The 27,137-nt window shown below is 37.6% G+C and overlaps 1 non-coding gene and 1 pseudogene across 1 annotated transcript; one reads left to right on the top strand and one right to left on the bottom strand.

The window, feature by feature from the left end:
* The first annotated feature begins 12,717 nt into the window (after positions 1-12,717).
* Positions 12,718-12,847, top strand: LOC111754518 (small Cajal body-specific RNA 20). Its single transcript, XR_002789196.1, has one exon. It is a non-coding gene; the product is annotated as a small Cajal body-specific RNA 20 (non-coding RNA).
* Positions 12,786-27,137, bottom strand: part of LOC100722224 (pancreatic triacylglycerol lipase-like) — a 33,832-nt pseudogene continuing 19,480 nt past the window's right edge.

Raw genomic sequence — 27,137 nt, 5'->3', positions numbered from 1 at the left:
TTGTTAATCTTTTCAGGAGCCCAATTTTTAATTTGATGATTTTTGTATTTCCTTTTGTAGTTAAATTTTCTTTTTTCTGATCTGATCTTTATGGGTTTATTCTTTCTAATTTTGGGCTTGGTTTTCTTGATCTTCTACTTTCTTAAATTATATTATTGTTTTGTATCTGTCTACTTATTAATGTAGGCATTTATTGTTATAAATGACCTTCTGTGTTAGTTACTTTACTTGCTGACAAAAATGCCTTATACTCAAAATTAAGGGAGAAAGTTTTATTTAGATCACAGCTTGTGGAGATTTCAGTCCATAATCAGCTGGCCCATGGCAGGATGGCATGGCAGAGGGGCAACAGTTCAAGGCAGCAGAAGACAGAAGAAAAACAGTAAGAGCAAAAAGGAGGGACAAGCCTCTTGTCCACCCTCATATTGTAAGCAGGCTACCAAGCGCTAGGGCGAGTGTATGTGGCACTCACACCATCTCCTTTCCCTCCTCTTGCACAGGATGAGGATGCTTACAAAGTGAGGACCTTGGCCCCCTGCTGAGTCATTTAAATTTCTAAACTTCTCAAATTTACGCAACATATCAAGCATTACACATTCTTAGTACTGTTTTGGCTGTATCCCACAAAGTGCATTGTGTTTTCATTTGTTTCAAGAAATTTTTAAGTTTCTCTTTTGGTTTCTGTGTTAACATTGATTTTTCAGGAGCATGTGGTTTAACATCCATGTACCTATACAATCTCCATAAATTCCCTCTTGGTTTATAGTTTTACTGCACTGTGGTCAGCTTTACATATTTTGAGACTTATTTTGTAGCCTAACACTAGGTCTAACCTGGAGAATATGCAGTGTGCAGATAAGTAGAATGTATATTTTTCAGCCTATGAGTGAAATGCTCTGTAAATGACTGATAGGTCCACAAATCTACAGCTGCTATGGTTTGGATGTAGTTTTGCTCCCAAATAGTCTATGTTTTGGGAGCTTGATCTTCCATGTGACAATATCGTGAGTGAAGGTGGTCCAATAAAGATACCCACCACAGGAATCAAACTTCAGACCACAATGAGTTTAATACCCTTCCCTGTGCTCAGTAGTTGACCAAAACAGCCAGCAGAAGTGTAGCATCTATGTGAATCCCACAGCAGCTCCATGGCTTGCAGCTAGGTCTGTCATCAACTTTGTTCCTGCAGTAATTTTTCTGGGTAACACAGCTCTGTGACCACTGCAATGACTTACTTTGTCCCTTTTCTAGTTTCTTTCCAAGGATCGCCAGCTTGATCATTTCTTCAATAAAATTAAGCTTACTGCTTTATTCAAAAAACATTTATTGCCACATGCCAGACATTGTTCTTGGCATTAAGGACATGAAACAGATACACTCATCAACTTCCAGGAACTTGTAACTGGTGAAGGATCTGGACAAGGAGACAGTTGCCGAATAACATCAGGATTTATGGGCCACCGGGAAGACAAAGGAGTTGGCACCTAATTTGGGCAGAGAGGTTGAGTGCAGGGCTAGGATGAGAAAGGGTTCATAGGTGATTACTCTTAAAATAAGCCCTGGAGAATGAGTGAGGATTCACCAAGAATAACCACAGCAAAGCAAGAGAGGAAAAAACTAGGGCATATAGTAGATACCTTTGGTATCACAGCTCTGATTCTAGGTGCAGATTGGTGCAAGCGAAGATCAGATCTTAGCTCATCTATATGCCATGAGAATCTAACTCAACAGTTGGTCATATCCTCATAGTTTTGGAGGTTGGAGCCAACGTGGTCATTTTCTGGTGAAGCAGGTCTTTTTCTCTCTCTCACAGTGAGCTTCTTTTTCACTTTGTGCTCATATAGCCCTTCCTCCTTCACACTCACAGACAGAAAGAAAGTGAATCCTCTGGTGCCTTGTCTTCTAAGGACACCGGTCCTATCAGATCAAAATTTAACTCTTACGACTTCATATATATTTCCTTGGAAATCCTATATCTAATTACAGTCACAATAGAGGTTAAGAATTTGCTATAAGAATTCTGGGGGACACAAATATTCAATCCATAACAAACTGACAGCTTCCTTTCTCAAGGATATCTGTAACAGATCTGCTCCTACCTATGGGCCTTTCCCAAAGCCTTTGTATAACTAAGATCTGGAAGTGAGGGCTAACTAATTCCTTTAGGGGCAACCTTGTTGTGACAGGTCCAAACATCTTTTATAGTGTTTCCCAGAGTTCATTTAGCTGTAATAGCAGAGTAGGGCTCATGACAAAATCTCCATCATCCTGCTAGGGTATTGCCTTGAATGTGGAACTACTACTAGACTGTGCTTTAGAGATGGATAAAACACTATGACATAGCTAAGTTTCTGCAGGGTAGGATCAGGAGACTGGAAGGGGATAAAAAGAGAAGGGGGTCTAAAAAGATGAAGTAGGTATTCCCAGGAGAGATGAGGGACAAGGAGGCTATAGAGCAGTGCCCTGAGTGAGAGTACCGGGACAGACACTCATGCTGTGCCAAAGCATTTCCTTTTCTTCTCTTCAAACCTTCCAGAATTTGCCACTATCTGTGTGCCTTACACAATTTAAGGGGAGAAAAATCAAGATAAGTGTAGATTTAACACAGCAGCATTAGGAGATGAATCCCAATAAGGTCGAGAAGAACCAAAGATCAGTCAGTAGTCATATAACTTTGTGCATTCTGAGCTTTTGGGCCACGGCTGTTGGGTACAATGGTACAAGCTGAGATCTGTCCAAGAGTGAAGAAATGAACTTCCATAGAAAGACTGTACCTGTACCAAGTAATGTGCCTGGTAGGTGGAACCCTTCATAATCAGTCACTGTTAAGTGAAACTTGTCCCAATTGTTTTCTTTGAATGTTCCTATAAATACTACTTACTATCATACAACATGTTAGTTTAAGGTATTTTGCAAGTTCAAGGCCATGGATTTTTATAACTACTGTTAAATAAATTTTATGGGAGGACATGGCTCTGGACAAGCCTCCTGTCCTAGGCTCCCACAGACCAGAACAAAGCAGAGTGGAGTTTCTTGTGCTGTGTGTCACGTAGTTATGCTGAACATTGAACTGTGTCAGTTTTCTAATGAAAACGAAGATTCCAGTGAATCTGAATCACCACAATGAGGAAATCCTCTCTGTTTTAACCCTAGAAGGAAGGTAAATTTGAGATGATTGATTCAAGTTTTCTTTCCTATTTCTGCTGTTGTTAGCTCTTTTCTGTCTATAAAGACAAGCTCTCATGCTTAGGTCATCTTATCCTATAAATATGAGATGTTGCTTAATATTCTAGAATTGGAACAAAAAGCCAATTCTTTAAATTTGTTGTAAATTTTACCTTTTACACTGTTTTAGACATTAAGCAAAAGCATTTTTCCATGCTAGCATTTTTGTATGTCTCCTTGAAATGCTTTGCCAATAACATGTGTGTGAATGTGTGTATGTATGTGAACACATGCGTATGAATGGTAAGGGGGACTGGGGAGAAAAAGAAATGCCTTCCAGAGGTTTCAGCTTGGGCTACTTTTACCTTAAATAGTCCTGAGTCCTGATGTCCTATAGCAGGAATAGTGAGGATGACCGAAGGCTGCTAATTAGACTGACAGATCACAAGGAGATGAAAAATTTGACTTCCAAGATATCCTTGGGATAAAGTAGATCCACAGTTAAGTAGCCTGGAACTTAAGCAACTTTTATAATTTTAGCTGCTTCATCTGAAAATAGGAATGATAAGGGCAGTGAGCTTATTAGTAAGGTATTATCAAAATTAAATGGGTAGGTATGTGAAAAGTCTTTAGACTAATGCCTAAAACACTTCAAAGCATAATGCATATGCTGGGAAAAACAGAAATGCGAATCTGGCTATCAGCTATCTTCTATAAGTCCTCTCTGGAAGCAAAAGGTTGAACCACAGTGTCTAGGGCTAGCACCTTTTTACAGCTAACCTTAGAAAAAATAAATACAGGCTAGCAAGAAGTTAATATTGTATGTCACAAGCACATCATTTAAGAATGGACTGGCCCATCCTCTTGAACTGACCCAGAGCTCCTGCCTAAAGAGAATTTGATTTAGGGCTCTAAAAATAAGAATATATTTTTTTTAATATTTACTGAGTTCAGAAGTACTTAAATAATTTGAGAAATAAATCATTTTAAACAATTAAATCAACCTGCAAACAGAGTCATTATGATGCAAATTCCAAAAATTACAACCATAGATATTCCATGGAATAACTATTTATTTGGGAATAATAGAAGATACAAAAGGGCGAGTATGCATGCATATTAAACCATGGGTGTATCCAAGGAGGATGAAGTAAGAGGAATTTCTTGAAGGTGAAATAAAGAGGATTGCATCAGATATTTTGAAGCAATAGTCATTGGCTGGAAAAATTAATTAAAAAGTGACCTCAGTCCAAGATGAAACAGAGAGCTGAGGGACAGAAATCCTTGCTGAAGTGTTTTCTGTGAGATCACAGTGGTTTTTGTGCAAGACTTAATCCTGGCGGAGACTTTGGGGAACTGCTTTTGTTATCAGAGCCCATGCATGACATTTCCTTCTTCACAACCTTCTGGGTTCATTTATTATTATTTTTGTTAGAGCTTCACAAAAGTGACTCCATTTTGAGTCTGACAACTTTCACAAAATGAATCTTTCTTAACAAAAGGCTTAACAATTGTATTTTAAAAAGAAATTAAATTCCTTTGTCCCATTTTATTACTTGAGTAAATTTGCAGGTAGCAACTTTATTCATTGATTTTTATATTCATTAGCATTATAATTAACATTATAGGGTATTTTCATGAGCTACTCACAGAATTATTTAATTGTAAATATTAAGTTATCACATGTGTTGAGCATTGCACTGTCAGTCTCTACAGAGAAATACAGTACTTTAAAAAATGTCATCTATCTACTGATGATAGTAAAGTTTATATGTCTAACCCAGATTTCAATTTTACGTTCATATATTCAGTTTTTTACTTTGCATGGTCAATTGAATGTCTCTGAAATGTTACATGATTAAACCCAAAGCATTACCTATTCAATCAATAATTTCATCTTTCTAGTTGTGAGGATGACGCAGGTGTGTCACTCTTTATTTTCATGTAGCTATTCATTCCTTCTTCACAAAGAAGGTGAATTCTGTTCAGGGGTGGAATTCTGGCTGATCTTAGCCAATCATCACCCTCAAATTCCCATGCCACAAGACAGTCAAAGGGAATCTCAGACTTTTGTCAAGAAAGATGAGATAGGGGGATACACTTTCGCTTTCCCCCTGAACGTGAAAGTGGAGATGTGTGACCCAGTTGTGGTAGATAGCCATCCCTCAAGTGGGAAGAGAGTTAGTCTTGGTACAAAAGCATCACCATAGCCAACAGAGCATGGACAGCAAAAGTAGCTCATAAGAGACCATTGAGCTACAAAGGCAGGAATACCTGATGATTTCCAACCTCTGGGTTTTCCATCCATGTGAATCAATATATTTCCTTGTTCATGAAGCTACTTTGAGTTGGAGCTTTTGATATATGCAAGAGAGAAAGCATCCTAACTGACACAAGTTGATAATCTTTGGAACAAATCTTCAGATTTGATCAATTTGAGTATATTTTGTGAAACATGAAATGGATGGTGTTTTCAATTTCTATAATTTTAATATATCTATGTGTTCATTCTTTCCTCTTTGTTTCACTTCCCTTCCCATGATGTCCTCTTGGCAACTCTGTAAAGTATAGATAACCCTTTCTCTTATAGGGTTTTCTTGTTTAGATGTGGCTTAATTTGAAATGCTTGACCCTAGTAGAATTATTCATTCTTTTTGTTGGAATGAGTTTTTTAAAATACTGACTTCCTTTTCTACCAGGCATGTACCAGGCACATGCATGTATGAATCCCTTGCATTTACAAATGGGATACAGCGAAGTGAACCTACAATTTCCATTTGAGGAGATACATTTAGACCGGGAAAATTATGGGTGCAGTGAGAAAGCAGTCTTAAGAAGAGGAGGTAATGGAGGTGAGGGAAGGTTGATGTCTTATCTACACAGGTATTTAAGAAACAATAGGCGTTAAACAGATGGAAATACAAGGAAAGAACATTTTAGGAAGAGAAAGCATTTGTGCAAATATCCAGCAGCATCTGAAACCAAGGACTTTTGCGGGGACAGGACAAGAATATCAAATTCCAGAAAGAATGTGATGAGAGATAGAGCTGGAATTCCAGGAGAAAGCAGGACCAAGAGGGACCTGGCAAGCTCCCTAGTAAGTGTGAATTCTCTCCTGGGCATCCATACGGAGGATCTCTGGGGAGATGTTTGAGTTGTGTTTTAGGAAGACCAAACAGGCAACCCATGTTTCTCTTCACCAATAGTTCATCTTTTACAAAGACGGAGTAGATTGGAGAGAAGTAAGGTGTCTGGAACACCTCCACTGAGAAGCGATGAGGATGTGTTTCATCCCCATCGACTTTGTGTCATTACTCTGGGCATGTCTGATTAGAACTAGTCACAGAACTTAAAGTGATGTGAGAAAGTTGGGACTTTTCTCATAGTTCTAGCAAGAAAGGGTCACATTGGGCCCAGAAATCTGCCTAAAGTGATCAGAATGATATTAATATTAATGGTGAACACAATGGCAAGCCATGGAGGGAATATTCCCAAGCTCAAACACCACAAAACGTGTAGCAAAATTCAACAGTCTGAGATTCTTCACACCAGGTGCATTTTGCATTTTAATCACTGTATCCAAAAGTTTTATCGGAAATAATGGACGTTGATGAAAAAGGACAGAATGTTTTGCTTCACTAATAGATTTAGGAGCAGTAAGATTCAGTGGTCATTTGTCACCAACCTCCTAACACAGGCTGAAGGAGCAAAATACTCTTCTCATGGTTTCTGAACTACAGAAGTTGAACGTGTGGAGAGAAAAAACAAAAGGTCACTGAATCCTGGATCCCAGCTGTTAGATACTGTTAGATACAAGGACGGTTACTGCCTTCCTCCTGGTTTCAAATGCAGGAAACACTTCATGCCCAAACTGAACACTGACTGGTGAAGGTTTCCTCTTTATAAATGTGAATTTTGTTTTCCAACTTTGGTTCACAGTGGTGCAAAAAGCAGAGAGACAAGTAAGTGGTCAGTAGACGTCCCCAGACCCACCTTGAGCCAGGAAGAATTTTTATTGTGTCCATAAAGCAGCTGCTGAACGCTTGGCTCAAGTCAACAAGTACAACCAAGAAGGGCAGAGTCAACAGCGTGCTAAGATCTGCGTTGCATGGAAATGAAAGCTTCTAGTGCTTGCTAGCTATTCTTACTTTAATTCAATAACTGAGCTGACAAGAACTAATTTCCTCATTACATTAAACAATACTTAACACATATTTTTCTCTAAGAAAATATATGTTAAGTGTCCGGCCCTCAAAATAGTTCAGAAGATGCATTTTTTCCCCTTCATTTTCTTTCCTGTGGTTGGATGGTTGCAGCTTTACAAATGTCAAGTTACAGGTTAAAAACTATACTAATAAAGTATGTGAGAGAAGGAAGGCACATCAATATGTGAGCAATACAGAAACACTGAATTTGTTTTGTTCTACTTAAGAACTTGTTGGAATCCTACTCCCTATATTTAAATTCTGGCACTGAATCTGTATGATTTTCTGTTAAATAGAGTTAATAACAGTACTTACCTCATAAGATTTAAATTTTGATTATAGCAACTCGATTGAACATTAGCTGACCTAGAATAAGCTGCACAGTTAAATGAATTTTTTTCTCTTGCTTATTTTCTTTTATACACTCCTCTGAAATCATTGACAAAATCAAGGTAGCAAAGATTATACTATTCATTCTCAAATTTTCTCCCTCACTCTTGGTAATTCCTCCTTCTTATCTTTTCTGTCTTCTCTCGCCCCAGGTAACCAGTTGCCTGTTGACATATACAGTACTGTAGTTTGGATTGTCTAAAACTTCACATGAATAAAATCAGAGGTGTACACCCCCTTGTGTCTAGCTTCTTTCCTTCAGTATAATTATTCTTAGACTCAGACATGTTGCTGCACTTAATACTAATTAATTTCTCATCACTATTACGTAGTATTCCATGCATGGATAGACCACCATTTGGGTTTTTCCCATTTTGCCTCTTATAATAAAAGGTATATGGGTATTTATGGACAAAGCCTATAAACTTAGGCTTTCTTTTGTCTTAGGTAAATGCCAGTCTCCCCTTAACTAGTATTTCCAATACCTCCAGGGGATGGACTAGTACTGAATCATATATATACTGTTTTTTCCTATATGTACCTATTTTTGATGAAGTTTAATGTATAAATTAATCACAGTAGGATATTAATAGTAAAGGTAAAGTAATTATAATGATAGATATTATTGTAAAAAGAATTGTCAGGAGAACTATTATAGTGCCCTGGGACAATAAATAAAATAAGAACTTGAGTCCAAGACTAATATATGACAGTCAATCCAATAACCAAGAAAAATACCTAGTGACAAATGCACGGATAGTCTAAGCAGCAAAGTGATGAGTCTTGTCCCAGGAACCAATGTAATTTCATTATGTTATTCAGAAAAATATGCAATTTAAAACTTATCAATTATTTATCTCTGAAATTTTCCATTTTAATATTTACAGATAAAGTTTGCATTTCCCCAATGACCAATAGTGTTCATTTGTCTGGCTTTTCAATTGTGAAATCTATTTTACATTTATAGTGCATTTCAAATAGGCAGAATACAATTGGATATTGATTTTTTTAAAAACCCAGTATGACAATAATGGTGAGTGTTTCAACTACTTTAATTTAATATGATTATCAATATGCTTAGATCTAAGTTTATTGTGCTTCTGCTTGTCTTTTTGCTCCCATGATTTTTGCTTACTTTTACCTCTTTTTATTCTGTGCTTTGAAATATTTTTTGTTCCTGTTTATCTTCATGTTAATTTGTTAAGAATAGTTTTTTGATTATTATTTTAGTAGTTGCTTTAGAATTGGTGGCTCATATTTTTAACTCATCACTGTCTCAGTTGAAGTGGTAGCATCCCGATTCACATTTGATAAGAGAATCCTTCAGTAGCACATCTCCACTTCTCTTCTCCCCGGAGGCACTGTTCTCATATCCCTTATAATATGAAAAACTCGAAGTGTTGTTACTATTTCTGCAGCAGTAAATTGTTATCAAAAAAATTAAATGCTATTGAAGAATATCAGACATTTTCAGTGCAAACATTATTTGTGGTGCCCATGGATCTTCCTCACATGAATAATTTTCCTATGCCTGAATTCTTCCTTTAACTTTCCTCACAGTGCTGACTGGCTGATGATAAAATATTTCATTGTGAGTATGTCTAAAAAGTCTTTATTTCATTTTCAATTTTGAAAGATATATTTGTGGGCATAAATGCTTGGTTAAGAAAGTTTTCCTTTTATTATTTGAAAGATATTGGCCTTCTGGCTTTGCTTTTGACATGAAATCTGCTGTAAGTTTTACCTTTATTTTTGTATGTGATATGTCTTTTTTCCTCTGGCCACCTTTAATATTTTCTCTTTATAACTGGTTTTCAGTAATTTGATTTAAATATGTGTTAATATTGTTTTCTTTATGTTCTTGTTACCTTTTATCCATTGTTTTTTAATTGTTGGTGAATTCAAGAGTTGTGGAGCTATTATTTCTTCAAATATATTCTATCCTCCTCTTTTGAGGTCTTCAAAGACCAGTACATCAGCGTTCTTGAATTTTCCCAGGTCACTGATGCTCTTTGCATTAAAAATTTTCTCTCACTGTGTTTCATTTTTGGATATGTTCCGCAATGCCTTCAATTTCACTACTGTCTGATACTTCAGTATCTGCCATGCTGTTAGTCATATTCAGTGTATTTTTGAGACATTGCACTTTGAACCTCTAGAAGTTCAATTTGGATATTTTTCTACATATACAATTGCTTCTTCTGACCATTTTGAATAACTGAAATAAATGTTTGATAACTGCTTTCGTGTCCTTGTCTACTATTATAACATGTGTCAGCTCATGCCTGTAATCCAAGCACTCAGGAGGCTGAGACAGGAGGATTGTTTTGAGTTCGAGACTAGTCTGGGCTACAAAGTGAACTCAAGGCCAACCTGAACTGCACAGGGAGACTTTGTCTTAAAATGACCAAAAGTAAAAAATAAATAAAAATAAAACATATGTGTCAATTCTGGCTGGGTATTAATTCATTATCTTCCTCATTATAGATTTTATTGTCCTGCTACTTGTCTAGCTTGGAATCCATGAATTAACAGCAGATATAGTAGACTCAACTTTATTAGTTTCTGGATAATTGTGTGCCTCTATAAATTTTATTAATATTTGTTCTGAGACATAATTGTTTGGAAACAGTTTCAAAGTCTTATTAATGATTACTCTCTAGAGTAATCATTCCCGCTAAGAAACAAAAACCTTCCTAAACACTCTACCCAAGGTCTCTTGAATTACAAGCTTTTCCAGTCTGGTTGATAGAAACAAGGACTATTTTCACCCCGCAAGGGCTCTGGGCTCTGTTCTCTCTAATCCTTCCAAATGGCTCTTTCCCTGGCCTTGGCTACTTTGCTGACATGTGTGCACTGATCAGCACTGGGCTGACTATTCAAGAGGTCTTTCCAGAACTCTAGGACTCTGCCAATGCGATTCTCTACTCTCTGGTAAACTGTGTTATGAAATCTATCTGCCTTAGATTCTCTGATTCTTAACTCTGTACTTCAATTTATAGAGAACTGGAGCTCACCTCAATATCTATGTCATACCCTGGAAACTCTCTCAAATCACTAAGCTAGGGCAATTTTGTTTGATTTTTTATCTTTCAGCATAACTGTCCTTTATGGCTTAAAGTTCAGTCACTTTAAAAATGTTGTAATATGTAGTTTGTCTAAATTTGTTTCAGTGGAGAAGGTAAAGGTGGTATCTTGTATTCCATCTTTTCTAGGAGCAAAAGTCCCTCCATTGGGGTTTTGCGAGGATGACATGTATTTGATGATAGAAGAAGCTCTTTGCCTAAGAGTTTAGCTTTATAGTGAAGAAACTATTGATCTAATATTGATTCTTATGATTACCATCAGTTCACTTTTTCTGGTAGTTCAACTTGAGAACATCATTTGGTTCACAAAATATCTAGTCACGGTTAGCACCAAGGATTGAACTCTGGGGCCTTTGTTTTCACCAACAAGAACCATAATACAGAGCAGTTTATTTCTGTCCATAGTAGCTGAAATCAACTCCTGACAATTTAAGTGGCATTTAGCAATCCCATGAATTTTGAGAATATAAGCACACTAATTTCACACATGGCAAAAAACACACTTATTCAATGAAATATCCTTTTTATGTTGTGATCATGAAGCCAGATTTCCATTTTAACACTTAATTTGTATCAGATTACACAATACTTCTTATCCATAGATCTATCAAAAAAATTTTTTAAACTTGTGTACTTTCTCCTAATGATACAGAATATATCAGAAAGCAGCTGTGGCTGAGGCACAGATGAACCATCTTAGAAAATTTAACTTAAAAGAGAATTTTAATGGAATACAATTACAAACATGACTCAATACTCCTCATTCCTTTGATTTTTATTACTTATGCTATTCCATCATTTCTTTCCACTGTGATCTTAGATGCCCACTTTGAGTAGTGTTGGGTTGATCACCTTGTTATATCAAAGAAATTTAATCTTCTGCATTCCCTGACATGTACATCAGAATCAAAGCTATTAACATGAGTCTTTCCTGGTTGAAAAGAGCTCCTCGAGCAGTTAGGACATTAAAAAAGATACTTCAACAAACACAAATATAAACACAAATAAACATGCAGGTAAATATATATGAACATAAACATATGCATATATATTTCTAAAACCAGCTTATAATACATTTCTAACTAAGGTGGTTGATAGAACATCTGTCATTCTAATGTATCAGATAAATGCATGTATATGAGTGAACTCAGGGACAGGCTTTGCACTCAATAATTCCTTTACTTTAAGGTCATTAATAATTTAATAAACTACAAATATGTTTTGATCACTACTCTGTCACATTTCAATTTATGATGATATCTATATGTCACTGTTTCAGTATTTGGAGGTAGACTAATTATTCACTAGGTGTAACTCACATGTCAGGCATCAAAGTTGTTCTGATTGAGATCCAAAATGTCCCTCATTGTGTTGAAACGCTGGCTGCCACATGATGGAGTTTGGGGGACTGAAAGGATGGTGAGGGATCAGTGGATCAATTCATTCATGAGTTTATGGCTCAGTGAGCTTATTGAGAGATGGGGCTTAATTGCATGAGGCAGTCCCTGGGGACATATCTTTGAAGGTTGTCGTTTTTCTGGATCCCTTGCTGGGTCTCCACCTTTCCCATCTGTATCTGCTTCTTGACTGCCATGAGATCACCAGGGTTTTTCCACCACAGCCTTGCCGTGGGATGTTCTTTCTCACCACAAGCTGGAGACAGTGGACCATATACTGAAACTTCTGAAATTGTGAGCTGAAATAAATGTTTCTCCTTTTAAATTGTTTTTCTGAGACATTTGTTCATCGTGAAGAAAAGCTGACTAACACGGTAAATATTAATGTTCTTTTTAGGAAATACAGACCAAACTTAGAACTAGAATTCTAAAATGTGTCAAGATATACAAGTACAATTTTTTTTTCCCTTTTCAGGACTCTTCCCCTCGGGCTGCTGGGGATCCCACTGCACCTCAGCCAGGGCTGGAGGCCGACATGGGCCCTAGAGGAGCCTGGTCAGCTCTGCCACGAGTGGGCAGCCGTGTTTTTCTGCCTCTGCCTCGCGTGGTGCTGGGAACTGGGCTGTAGCCGGCTCGCAGAGCCCGGAGCCGGCCCAGGCCTCGCTGGAGCCCCTGCCTCCTGGGCCCCGGCCTGGCCCGGTCTGCTTCCCGGTAGGCTTTATCAGAGGAGGACGCGTGCACAAGGGCTGTGAGCTGGGTGAGGAGCTGCACACCCCTCCTCCTGCCACCCAGGCGCCCCCATGGGGACCAGAGAGGGCACTTGGTGGAAGAGAAGGTGAAACAATGGAAAGAAGGGGCTTCTGCAGTCTCCCACCTCCGAAGGAGGCCCCCTTACCACAGCGACGAAGAGGTCACCCGGTGGGCAGCAGGCAGGCATCGGACACAGCCGTGAAGGGCTCGCGCGGCGGGGCTTCTGAGGAAGGGCGCGAGTGGGTGCTGGAGAAGGCGCGCCGCGGGGGCAGGGCGAGGGAGTCCGGCCTGACACCCAGAGCACGGGCCAAGAATGCGCCCCACTTCCCAGTCCCGCGCCTGCCTCCACCACCTCCGCTGGGCTGACTGACAACATGGTGTTTTAGAAGAGCTCTGCAGTTTTAAGAATATTTTTTCTTTAAAATTTTTTTTTCTTTTTCATTATGCGATACTACTACTTTTCCATGTGTTAATGAATAAATAAACTCTTTCACCAGTAGCATACATCATGCATGGACAGTGTTCAAATATTTCAAACACACAGGATAATATTTTACTCATAAATTCCGTAGTGCTTAGAGTTCCCTGAATTTCCAAACAAAGAAACTAAAAAGACAGCGTGACAGCTACTGGATACCTCTAACCCACACTGGAGAAAATTTTGTGAAATGTGAGACTTAGAGAAAACACATAGAAAACAGGTTAATTTGGATCCCACTACTACTATAGAATTTTGGATATTTTATGGGTGCTGTTGGTAGTTCTAGTGAAACAGTCACAGTTCCTTATCTAAGGGTTCATGGAACAGTATTGCACTGCAACAGATGTACAGAACATTTCCAAAGTCAGTACACACTTTTTCAAATCAAGGGACTAAGAAATATACTTTTGCTTAAAAAATTTCAGCCTAACGATTTGTCATTGAATAAAGGATCTTACGTTAATAAGCAGGCATGGTGGCACATGCCTGTAATCCTAGCACTTGGGAGGCAGAGGCAGGAGGTTTGCTGTGAATTCGAGGTCATGCTGGGCTACATAGTGAGTCCAAGGCCAGCTTGAATTACATAGCAAGGGAGTTTGCTGCTGGCAGCCGCCATGAACTGCAGCCCAACCATGCCTGCCTGTCTTGGAGACAACTGAGTGTGGACTGAAACCTCCAAAAACTCCGCGCCTAGCCATCGGTGTGCAGAGGAGGAGCTGCGCGGATCCGGAGCGCCTGCAGAAGCCCCTTCCTTTGTCTGGAGGAGGAGGGATCCCAGGTTCCCGAGGCACCTCGGCCTGTGCCCAGCCGCGCCTAGCCATCGGTGTGCAGAGGAGGAGCTGAGCGGATCCGGAGTGCCTGCAGAAGCCCCTTCCTTTGTCTGGAGGAGGAGGGATCCCAGGTTCCCGAGGCACCTCGGCCTGTGCCCAGCCGCGCCTAGCCATCGGTGTGCAGAGGAGGAGCTGCGCGGATCCGGAGCGCCTGCAGAAGCCCCTTCCTTTGTCTGGAGGAGGAGGGATCCCGGGTTCCTGAGGCACCTCGGCCTGTGCCCAGCCGCGCCTAGCCATTGGTGTGCAGAGGAGGAGCTGCACGGATCTGGAGTGCCTGCAGAAGTCCCTTCCTTTGTCTGGAGGAGGAGGGATCCCAGGTTCCTGAGGCACCTCGGCCTGTGCCCAGCCGCGCATAGCCATCTGCGTGCAGAGGAGGAGCTGGGTGGATCCGGAGTACCCGCAGGAGGCCCTTCCTTTGTCTGGAGGACTGTGGATATCTCTGCAAGCAGGGAGGGATCACAGGCTCCTGAGGCACTGCGGTCTGTGGTGAGTACCCTAACCCGGCTGCGATCCAAGAGCTGTGGATCTACCAAGGGGCAGGAGGGCGCACAGTGTCCCTGAGGCCCAGCTTGTCTGGAACCGCGGAGTTCTGAACAAGCAGAGGAGGGCCATTGGTTCTGCAGGCCCAATGGCCTGGGGTAGCGTGGTGCCAGAGTCTCAGTAGCTGCAAACATAGAAGGGGATTTTCAACAGATCCTGAGGAGGCTTTCAAATAACACTTGAAACACAGAAATATAGGAAAATGACAAAACAAAAGACCAAATTACAACCTCAAACCTCCAGCCCATCTCAGGAAACCCTAGGAGAAATGTATTTAGAAGAAAATATATCCCATCCTCCTCATATATCAGACACAATAGCCACTGAAGTTGACAAGCAACTCCAGGAAGCTTTAAAGAAATTCAAACTCGAAATAATATCCCAGATAAAAGAAGAAATGATAAAAGAAATGAAAGAGATTCTAAATATATCTAAAGAAAACACAGATAAAAAATTGGAGGAACTAAACAAAAAGATAGAATCCCTAGATGAGCAATATAAGAAACAAACAGAATACATAATGCAGATGCACAGAGATATACAGGAAATAAAAAACTCCACTGAAAGTTGTAAAAACCGCCTTAATGAAAGTGAAGATAGAATTTCAGACCTTGAAGACAGGATTGCAGCTAGTGAACAGGAAAGGAAAGATCTTTTAAAAATAACAAGGAATCAGGAAACAACAATTCAACAACTGCAAGATGATGCAAAGAAGAATAACATAAGAATGATAGGGATTAATGAAAAAGAAGGAGACAACATAAAGGATATCAAGAGGATATTTAGAGAAGCAATAGCTGAAAACTTCCCAAGCATGAGATCAGAAACTGACATCAGGATCAGTGAAGCATATAGAACTCCAAATAGTCATAACCAAAATAAAACTACACCCAGACATATAATAATCACCATCCCAGAAATCCAACACAAGAATAGATTATTAAAAGCTGTCAGAGAGAAAAGACAGATCACTTATAAAGGAAAACCTATCAGAATCACAGCAGACTTCTCATCACAAACAATAAAGTCAAGAAGAGCATGGAGTGAAGTATTCCAGATCCTAAAGCAAAATGATTTCCAACCTAGACTGATATATCCTGCAAAACTATCATTTAAAATAGATGGTGAAATACGATACTTCCATGACAAAGAACAGCTGAAGAACTTCATGAACACCAAACCAACCCTGCAAAAAATATTGAAAGACAGTTTAGATACACAAAGGAAAAAACCATTAAGCAACGCAAATAATTAAACAGAACAGAAAGATAAAGATGCAACAGCAGAGAGATAAGAATCCTACAATTAACCAACATTTACAGTAATAACCATTAATGTAAATGGTCTCAATGCACCAATCAAAAGAAACAGACTAGCAGAATGGATCAAGAAACAAAATCCAACCATATGCTGTTTACAGGAAACCCATCTAACCCAGAAGGATACTCACAGACTGAAAGTCAAAGGATGGAAAACAATTCTTCATGCAGCAGGAATCCAAAAAAAGGCAGGAGTAGCCATTCTGTTTGCAGACAACGTGAACTTTAAACCAACAATGACCATAAAGGATAAAGAAGGTCACTACATACTCGTAAGGGGAAAACTCCAAGAGGAAGAGATAACTATCTTAAATATATATGCACCAAACTCCAGAGCGCCCAGTTATATAAAACAATTATTAACAGAAATGAAAACTCAAATTATCAGTAACACAATTGTAACAGGAGACCTTAATATGCCATTGACACCAAGGGACAGATCGACCAGACAGAAAATGAGTAAAGAAATAACAGAACTGAATCATACCTGTGAACAAATGGGTTTGATAGACATATACAAGATGTTCCACCCAACAACATCAGAATACACATTCTTCTCAGCAGTACATGGATCATTTTCTAAAATAGACCATATATTAGCTCATAGAACATATTTAAACAAGTACAAAAGAGCTGAAATCATCCCTTGCATGTTATCGGATCACAGTGCTCTGAAATTAGAAATTAACGATAAAAGATACTGCAAAAATCCCACAAACACATGGAAACTGAATAACACACTCTTGAGTAATCAGTGGGTCACAGAAGAAATTAAAGAAGAAATCAAACAATACCTAAAAGAAAATGAAAATGCAGATACAACTTACCGGAATCTGTGGGATGCAATGAAAGCCGTCCTGAGAGGAAAATTTATTGCACTGAGTTCCCACATCAGGAAAACAGAACGAATACAAATAAATAACATGATGCTACACCTCAAACAGCTAGAAAAAGAAGAGCAAGTCAAGCCCAAAGCCAAAAGAAGAGAGGAAATTATAAAAATCAGAGCAGAAATCAATGCAATAGAGACTAAGAAAACAATCCAAAGGATCAACAAATCAAAGAGTTGGTTCTTTGAAAGAATAAATAAAATCGATAAGCCCCTAGCCAACCTTATTAAAAAAAGGGAAGAAAACGCTCAAATTCATGCAATAAGAAATGAAAAAGGAGAAGTCACTACAGACCCAATAGAAATACAGAAGATCATCAACACCTATTTCGAAAACCTCTACTCTCAAAAGTTTGATAACACAGAAGAAATAGACAGTTTCTTAGAAGCATATGAAGTGCCAAAGCTAGATCAAGAGGATGTAAAATTGTTGAATAACCCAATCTCGGTTACTGAAATTGAAAATGTAATTAAGTCCTTACCCACCAAGAAGAGCCCAGGCCCAGATGGATTCACTGCAGAATTCTACAAGAAATACAAAGAAGACCTAATGCCGACACTCCTCAAACTATTCAATGAAATCGAAAGGGAAGCAATCCTTCCTAAGTCATTCCTGGAAGCAAATATCACTCTAGTACCAAAACCTGAGAAAGACCCAACTAAAAAAGAGAACTATAGACCGATCTCCCTAATGAACACAGATGCAAAAATCCTCAATAAAATATTGGCAAATAGGATCCAGCAAATCATCAAGAAGATTATACACCATGACCAAGTGGGATTCATCCCAGGAATGCAAGGATGGTTCAACATACGCAAATCAATAAATGTAATCCACCATATCAATAAAGCCAAAAATAAGAATCACATGATCATTTCTATAGATGCAGAAAAAGCCTTCGATAAGGTCCAACATTTATTCATGATAAAAACTCTACAGAAAATTGGAATAGATGGTCTTTACCTCAATATAATAAAGGCCATTTATGACAAACCAACAGCCAGCATCATTCTAAATGGCCAAAAATTGAAAGCCTTTACTTTAAAATCAGGCACAAGACAAGGATGTCCTTTATCACCACTCCTATTTAATATAGTACTGGAAGTACTAGCCAGAGCAATTAGGCAAGAAAGAGAAATAAAAGGGGTAAAGATAGGAAAAGAAGAAGTTAAGTTGTCATTGTTTGCAGATGACATGATACTCTACATAGAAGACCCCCTAAGCTCCATTGAAAGACTCTTAGATACAATAAATAAATTCAGTAATGTGGCTGGATACAAAATCAATACTCAGAAATCAATAGCATTCCTATACACAAACAACAAAACCACAGAGAGGGAAATAAGGGAAACTGGACTATTCACATTAGCAAGCAAAAAAATGCAATATTTAGGAATTACTCTTATGAAAGAAGTGAAAGACTTATACAGTGAAAACTATATTACACTGAAAAAGGAAATTGAAGATGATCTCAGAAAATGGAAAGACATCCCTTGCTCATGGATAGGAAGAACAAACATTGTGAAGATGGCCATTCTCCCAAAACTCTTATACAGATTCAATGCAATCCCAATAGAAATACCATCAACATACCTTATAGATCTAGAGAAATCACTCCTAAATTTCATCTGGAACCAGAAGAGACCTAGAATCGCAAAAGCAATTCTAAGCAGCAAAGACAAAGCAGGAGGCATCACAATCCCTGACTTGAAATTATACTACAAAGCAACAGTAGTAAAATCAACATGGTATTGGAATCAAAACAGAGCTGAAGATCAATGGAATAGATTAGAAGATACAACCACAACTACAAACACACTCAACCACCTTATCTTTGATAAAGGAGCCAAGCAGGTTCACTGGAAGAACGACAGTCTCTTTAATAAATGGTGCTGGAAAAACTGGCTCTCCATTTGCCAAAAACTAAAGCTAGACCCATGTCTATCACCATGTACTAAATTAAAATCTAAATGGGTCAAAGATCTGAATATTAAAACAGAAACGCTAAATCTATTGGAAGACAAATTGGGTAGAAACCTTGGAGACATAGGAGTAGGTAGAGAATTCATGAATAGGACTCAAACTGCTCAGGAAATACTTCCCAGAATCAATAACTGGGACCACTTCTTATTAAAAAGTTTTTGCATGTCAAAAGAAATCTCCAGCATAGTGAAAAGAAAACCCACAAACTGGGAAAAGATTTTAGTGAACTCTCTCTCAGACAAGGGACTCTTGTCTAAAACATATAAAGAATTAAAAAAACTCAGACCTCCAAAATTCAAAGATCCAATCCAAAAATGGGAATCTGAGATGAATACGCAATTCTCAGATGAAGAAATGCAAATGCAAATAAATACATGAAAAAATGCTCATCATCATTGGTCATTAGAGAAATGCAAATTAAAACCACACTGAGATACCATCTCACTCCTGAAAGAATGGCCAGGATCAAGAAAACCAACAACAACAAATGCTGGAGAGGCTGTGGGGAAAAAGGAACTCTCCTGCACTGCTGGTGGGAGTGTAGACTGGTACAGCCTTTGTGGAGGTCTGTCTGGAGGTTTCTCAAAAAGTTGGGATTGGAAATCCCATTTATTCCAGCTATTCCACTTCTAGGCATATTCCCAGAAGAACTGAAAGCATCATACCACAGGGATATATGTGAACCTATGTTTATAGCAGCACAATTTGTAATCGCCAGATCTTGGAAACAACCCAAGTGTCCATCAACTGAGGAATGGATAAAAAAGTTGTGGTATTTCTATACAATGGAGTATTATTCAGCTATAAAGAAGGATCGCATTGAGTTATTTATCAATAAATGGGCGCAGCTTGAGACCATACTCATAAGTGAAATAAATCAATCTCGCATGTATGAATACCGAATAGTTTCCCTAATGTAAGTAATGATTCAAATATATAAAAATATGTGATAATCATGATTCCCCATTATGTGGCCTTGAAGCCTTATAAAATTTTCACTTATTAATTAGAAAGGCTTTATTCTGGGCTTTTTGATATGGAAATATTTGAAGCTATAGTATATGAAGTTTTATCCAAATATTTTAAGGAAAAAGACAGACACTATGGTAACTACTATTCTTTAATAAAATTATTTAGCTATTTCTTATGTTTATTTTAATTAAGGGAAAAATTTAAAAAATTAGGATATATAGTAGTAACTCTTTTTGATCTCCTATTAACTTGTTTTGAAGTCCTGTAATGCTCCCAAGATCTTGTTTTGACTGATTAGACTCTGTTCCATTCTATATGATAGTATCAAGTTTGAAGGTATAGGCAACTAATTTGAAGGCAATAAGATTCACAAAGATGCCCACTCTGGTTTGACTATTGTCTCCTTTGGAAGTCCTGTAATGTTCACAATGCCTAAGTTTTATTGGTCTTGTTCTCCACTGTTTTGTCCAACTTTATAATATCTAATGAGATAGACAATTCCTTTTAAGGAAACAAGAGACAATGTTGATAACCATTGTTAATAACCTTGTACTCTGTTCTACATCATGTGCTATGTCTATCCTTGGTTTTGACTTACAGCTATGTTTTGCCATATTTGACTTTATTGTCTCCCCTCCCAAAAAAGTAATAAGAACTAAGGAGTAATAAAATCCAAAATGTGTAAATTTTGTTGTAAAAAAGAGAGGGAGGGAAAAAAAAAAGAGCTCTAATGGATATAACAGCAAGTGTGTTTAGGGATGTTAAATAGCTGACTATATTAATGTTTTTGGATCATTGAACACAGCTGTTTGCAGTCTCTCTGTTTGAATGTCTACTTTGTATTCTTTGATACTGTGATTTGAGCAACTATCTCCAAGATGATAATATGTAATCTATTAACAGGTGATTTCTTACTGGTATGTTTTTTTTTTTTTTTGTAGTTCTGTAATATGTGTAACCTTACACTGCTTTGTTTTGTTTTGTGTTTTTCTCTTTTTCCTCTTAAATTAAAAAAAAAAAAAGAATTACATAGCAAGACCTGGTCTCCAAGCAACAAAACAAAACAAAATTAGAATTTTTTTTACAAAGTAGAAAAAATATGACATTTTAATCAGTTTATTTTCATTGTACATCAAATTTTAGAGTTCTATCTTCTTTTGACCTAATTAGTCTTTACTCATTTTATGAAATCCTGTAACTTTCCACTGCCCTTGGAAATGTAGTAATTTAGGTAATCAAAAGGCAGTTTCCATAAGGCGCCATGGTACATGCCTATTTTGTCAACTACTGGGTAAACTCAAGCTGGATATCACGATGCCTAGGCTAGCCTGGGCTGCTTAGGGAGACCTTATCTCAACATAAAACAAAAAATACTCATAGAGTACCTCTGAGTTTCATGCCCAATAACACACACACACACACACACACACACACACACACACACATTTCCTTGGTACTTGTCAAAAGTGAACTACCATGTTTTTTGCCAAACTGAGAATAGGATAAAGTCAGTCTTTAGTTTTCACAATTTTCATAATCCCATCCATGTAGTTTTTTCCATCTACTCAGGAAAGATACTTGGATCCTGTTCTCATGCCTCACCATTCTGACACTAATTCCCATCACGCACAGGATCAACCACTCTAAATATTTCTTGACTCTGCTGGCACTTTTTTATTCTGCCTCTGCCATCTTTTTCAGACATTATTTTTCCAATTATATAAAGCCTCAGGATTCTGCTTACAAAATGTCCAACCTAATACAAAAGGGTTGGAGCAGAAAAAGTCTTCTGAATTCAGCATTGGAATCAAAGGTTAAAAAAATTTCTTTTCACTGGAAATTGAAGAGGATATTAGAAAATGTAAGGATATTCCTTCCTCTTGGCGAGGAAGAACCAACATTGTGAAAATGGTCATACTCCCAAAACTGTTATACAGATTTAATGCAATCCCAATCAAAACACCATTAACATACCTTACAGATCAAGAGAAAACACTCCTAAAATTCATTTGGAAACAGAAGAAACCTAAAATAGCAAAGGCAATTCTGGGCAACAAGGGCAAGGCAGGAAGCATCTCAATTCCTGACTTGAAACTATACTACAAAGCCATAGTGATAAAATCAGCATGGTACGGCAAAGAAATAGATCTGAAGATCAAAGGAACATATTAGAAGATGCAAACACAACTACAAAGACACTCAGACACTTGATATTTGACAAAGGGCCTAAACATGTTCACTGGAAGAAGGATAGCCTCTTTAATAAATAGTGTTGGAAAAACTGGCTCTCCACATGGTGAAGACTGAAACTAGACCCATGCCTATCACCATGCACTAAACTAAATTTGAAATGGATCAAAGATCTAAATATTAAAACAAAAACACTAAGTCTACTGGAAGACAAGGTAAGTAGAAGTCTTGGAGACAGAGGGGTAGGCATAGAATTCATGAATAAGATGCAAACTGCATGGGAAACACTTCAAAAAGTCAACAACTGGGATCTCGTATTATTGAAAAGCTTTTGCACGTCAAAGAAATCACCAACAGAGTGAAAAGAATACTCACAGAATGAGAAAGAATTTTTTTAGACAACAATTCCTCAGACAAAGGACGTATATCCAGCACATATAAAGAACTGAAAAACAGCAAGCCCCCAAATTCAAAGACCCTCTCCAAAAATGAGCATCTGAGAGGAACACACATTTCTCAGATGAAGATATACAAATGGCAAATAAATACATGAAGAAATGTTCGCCATCACTGCTCATTTGAGAAATGCAAATTAAAACAGTATTGAGATTTCATCTCACTCCAGAAAGAATAGCTGCCATCAAGAAATCAAATGATAACAAATGTTGGCGAGGATGTGGGGGAAAAAAGAACATTTCCTCACTGTTGGTGGGAGTGTAGACTGGTGCAGCCACTATGGAAATCAGTATGGTGATTTCTCAGAAGGCTAGGATTGGAAGTTCCATTCAATCCAGCTATTCCCCTCCTGAGTATTTTCCCAGAAAAACTGAAAAGTTCATGTCACAGTGACATATGTGCACCCATGTTCATAGCAGCACAATTTGTAATAGCTACTTCTTGGAAACAACCAAAATGCCCATCAATCACAGAGTAGATGAAAAAGATGTGATATTTTTATACAGTGGAATATTAGTTATAAAAAAGGATGATCTTGAGGCTTTTATAGATAAATGGTGGCAACTTGAGACTATCCTTATAAGTGAAATAAGTAAGAATCATATTTATAAATATCACATTGTGTTTCTAGTGTAAAAAGTAATAAGAATTGTAGGAGTAATAAAATCCAAAATGTGTAATTGCTACTGTAAAAAAGAGAGGGAAAAAAGTACTCTAAATTATATAACTGCATGTATGTGTAAGTGTGTAAGGTTGATAACCATTGTTTAAGTGTGTAGGGTTGATAATCATGTTACTAATTTTTGTTGGATCATTCAACAGAAGTGTTTGCACTATCACTGTTTGAATGCCCACTTTTTATGTTTCAATTTTGTAATTTGAACAACTATTTCTAAGATGACAGTATGTAATTTATCAACTAGTGATTTCTTAGTGTTTATTTTTTGAAGTTCTGCATTATTTCTACCCTCTTTTCTATTTTCCTTTTTTTAATCTTTAAATAAAATTTTAAAAAAAGAAAAATTTTTTTCATTAATAATTCAGATCTCAAATTCTGTTCTCTTTTCCTAAATAGATATCAAACATGGCACTGGACATTTTTTACCTTGGGAAGTGGTGTCTAAAACTTTTGTATGAAAAAGAAATTTCACACATTATCAATGAACATGATAAAACATATAGCACTTGGAACTTAAGGTAAATAAAACAGAAAGTTACATGCAAAGTTACTGGCATCACCAGGATTTAAATGAAATTTTTGGTCCACTCCACTTGTTTTTTCAGAAAATCTATCAGCGTAGTGACCCATCTGGGAGCATCTTCCACTTGCACAGAGAAAGCACTTATCCTAGTGAAAACAAGGGCCAAATGAGCAGTCTGTTTCTTCCTAAATGTTGTTATGATACAGATATTCTGAAATCTATTCTGTGTTGGTAAAAGGGACTTCAGTGGTGTTTCAGCAAAGGATAGCAATGCATCTCAGTATTTATAAGGTTAAATCATCAATTTCATTATTAATACAATACTACATAAATTACAAAGTGGGAAGATTGATATTCATGTATTTATCTTTTCCCTTGTGCCTACACCGCAGCATTTGCTCTCAGACTTTTATCTCTCTGTAGGGTGGTTAAATTTTAAAAATTTTATGTATTTATCTTTTTTATATAAATCCTGGCATTTGAAGCCAGAGTCAGAGGAATGCTAGGCAAACACTGCACCACAGGGTACATCCTCAGATGGGCAGACAGGGATAAAGCTCAGAGAACACAGGCATTGAGAGCCAACAGACACCAGTCATTCCTCTGTGAAGTACTCTGTCCTAACCACCTGACCCCATAACCACATGGAAGCAAGCGGAGGGGAAGGAATACAAAGGCAGGAGAAATCAGTAAGACTTCGACATTTTTGAAAACCTGTTGAAAAATATTGAGCACCCTTTAAAAGGATTATTTTTATGACTGGATCAGATTATATTTTAACTTTTTGCTGTTGTTGCTTTCTGCATTAATTGTTCTTGGTAATAGGTGGAGATAAAAAACTATATGAAACCAAAGAAAGACAAAAGGGAGTTTCTTGCATTATTGTGCATTCTTACTTCATATGTACTGGGAATAAAATATGTGCTCCCTTCCCCATAGTAGCCAACATTTACTGAATTATTACTACATTTTTTTTGTTCTGGGCTAAGTAATTATTATAAATTTATTAATTTCTCCTACCAAATATGTTGAGCCTATTACTTGCATATTATTACTAGCATTTATAAATGAATAAACTCCTTTACAGAAAGTAAGGTAGTTTTTTCAGCGTCGTTCATTTATTTAATAGTGAAATATGGATTTTGGTCCTCTTAAACACTAGAGTATATCTATGTGGCAATTGTGACCACCCCTATGATATATTTAACTTGAAATTTTCTCTATTAAAGAATCTATGTTAAAACATAATTTTAAAATACAATGAGAAGAAAAGTCAATTTTACAAAACAATCAACAATAGATATGTCATATTCAAGAAAACACATAACAGTTCAACCTGGATACCAGGGAGATGGTAAACAAGATGAAAACTTACAGAAATACTGCATATTGTGAGACCATGCAGAGATTTTTCACATGCTCCAAGTCAATAATTTAATAGGTCGGCATCTAAAGAAATTTTCAATGTTTATAGCATCCTATAAACACAGTTAAGATGTCCATAGACTAGTTTTTTATTGCTGTTGTTTAAAATTATTTCTAAAACAAATTTGAGCATCTGGTACACACAAAGAGAAGTGATAAAATATTCATTTAATGGTGTTTTGCACAGTAAGCTTCTCCAGTCCTGAGAAGTGTTACTCACAAAATTTTGTAGCTAAAATATGACTAGTTATTGCACCAAATTCATTATTAAGAGGAACAAGAAAAGCCAGAAAAGCCAGTAGGGTTAACAATGCTACCGTGTGTAATACTAATGGTTTCTTAGGTAATTACAGGCCACAAAGTCAGACATGATTGCATATCCATGATGATTTTATTTCTCCAAGATAATGTCATGATCAGAATATGTTTCATCAGTTATCGAACATATTTCTCTTATTAGTGTTAACTTCTTGTGGGCATGGCACAAAATCATTCATGAAGTGTATTTATGGTTTGTAATGTGACCACAAATTTATAATAGCTAATGTTACTGCTAAGTGAAAAAGAAAAGTGACTAAAAAGGAAACACTGGTCCATACAGACACATATACAACTTAATAATGTATTCCCTGAATTGATGGAATAATGCATTCCATGGATTCTTTGGCAAGTTAAATGAAAATGTATCTTTTTTTTTGTACTGAAGATCGAACTCATGACCGCGTGTTTGCAAGGTAGGAATTTATGCCGCTGAGCTAAATCCCTGACCCAAAATGTATCTTCTTTGCCATGGTTTTCTCATGACCACTTGTCCCAATGGAAAACTATATCTCAACAACTGTAATTAAAAATCCTTTTAACCTGCACAACTCCAAACTAGTAAGTTTGATAAACAAAATACAAACTTTCCCCAATGAAAATCTCTGCACAAATAACAGTTTTACCTTCCCAGATTCCATCTATGTCAACAATCTGAGAGAAAACCTTCTGACATCTGGGCATTTCCAACCCTCCCTTTAGAAAGAAATCCAAGTGACCCACAGTTGGGCTCTAATCCTAAAGAATTTTAAAAATGGAGGAAGGTTTATGATATGCTACAGCCTCAGAATACTCTAAAACACTCTAAATTATAGACTCAAAACCCTCTAAAAGGCCATGTCATAGAACTTACCCATGTTGGGAATCACGGAGGCAGCATCTGTGTGAATTGCATTCACTAATTGGGCATCGCTGGGGTCCAGTCAAACTTCTTTAGGTGTATCCTGAAAGGAGGGTTCTGCAGGACCCAGCCCTAAGGCAAACAGGATGCATAAGTCAGTGTTATGCATAGTCATCTTTCTTCATTAGTTACAAACCTGAATATGAGAACTGGCTCTACTCATGAATTAATAATCGAAAGGTATAAATAAGTCCCTCCTTACCTTACCGATTTCTGGAGGGAGATGTGCTTTTAGTTTGCTCTTTGCCTGAAAGTGAATGAAAGGGTTTTGGCCCAGACAGGACTCTGTAGCCAGAAAAGCCTCAACCAGAACCAGGAAGCTCCTATCTCCCCCAACCCTAGGAATTTACCTTCCTACAGGTAGGTAAAACTGTCATCTTCCCCGCCCCTGGAAACAAACTTATGGCACAAAACCTAGGACCAATGGGCTACCCATGCATCCCTGATGTCCCCTTAGGTTCCACCCCAAACCGAGGCTACTTACATACCCCCAACACCACGTGTCCGCCAGAGAGAAAGCTGGACTCCAGCAGTCAGGGGTGCTGGTTCTCTCTCTCCATGTTCTCAGAATAAAGGCCTCTTTGGTTTTATACTTCTCATCTTTTGGAAATAATCCTATCATTTTGTGCTGTGATTT

Source organism: Cavia porcellus, unplaced genomic scaffold, assembly GCF_034190915.1.
Source record: "Cavia porcellus strain 051 isolate PalLab524CR breed Dunkin Hartley unplaced genomic scaffold, mCavPor4.1 scaffold_2, whole genome shotgun sequence".
Classification (NCBI taxonomy): domain Eukaryota; kingdom Metazoa; phylum Chordata; class Mammalia; order Rodentia; family Caviidae; genus Cavia; species Cavia porcellus.
The sequence above is the reverse complement of the archived record's forward strand: the minus strand, read 5'-3'. Positions and strand labels throughout refer to the sequence as shown.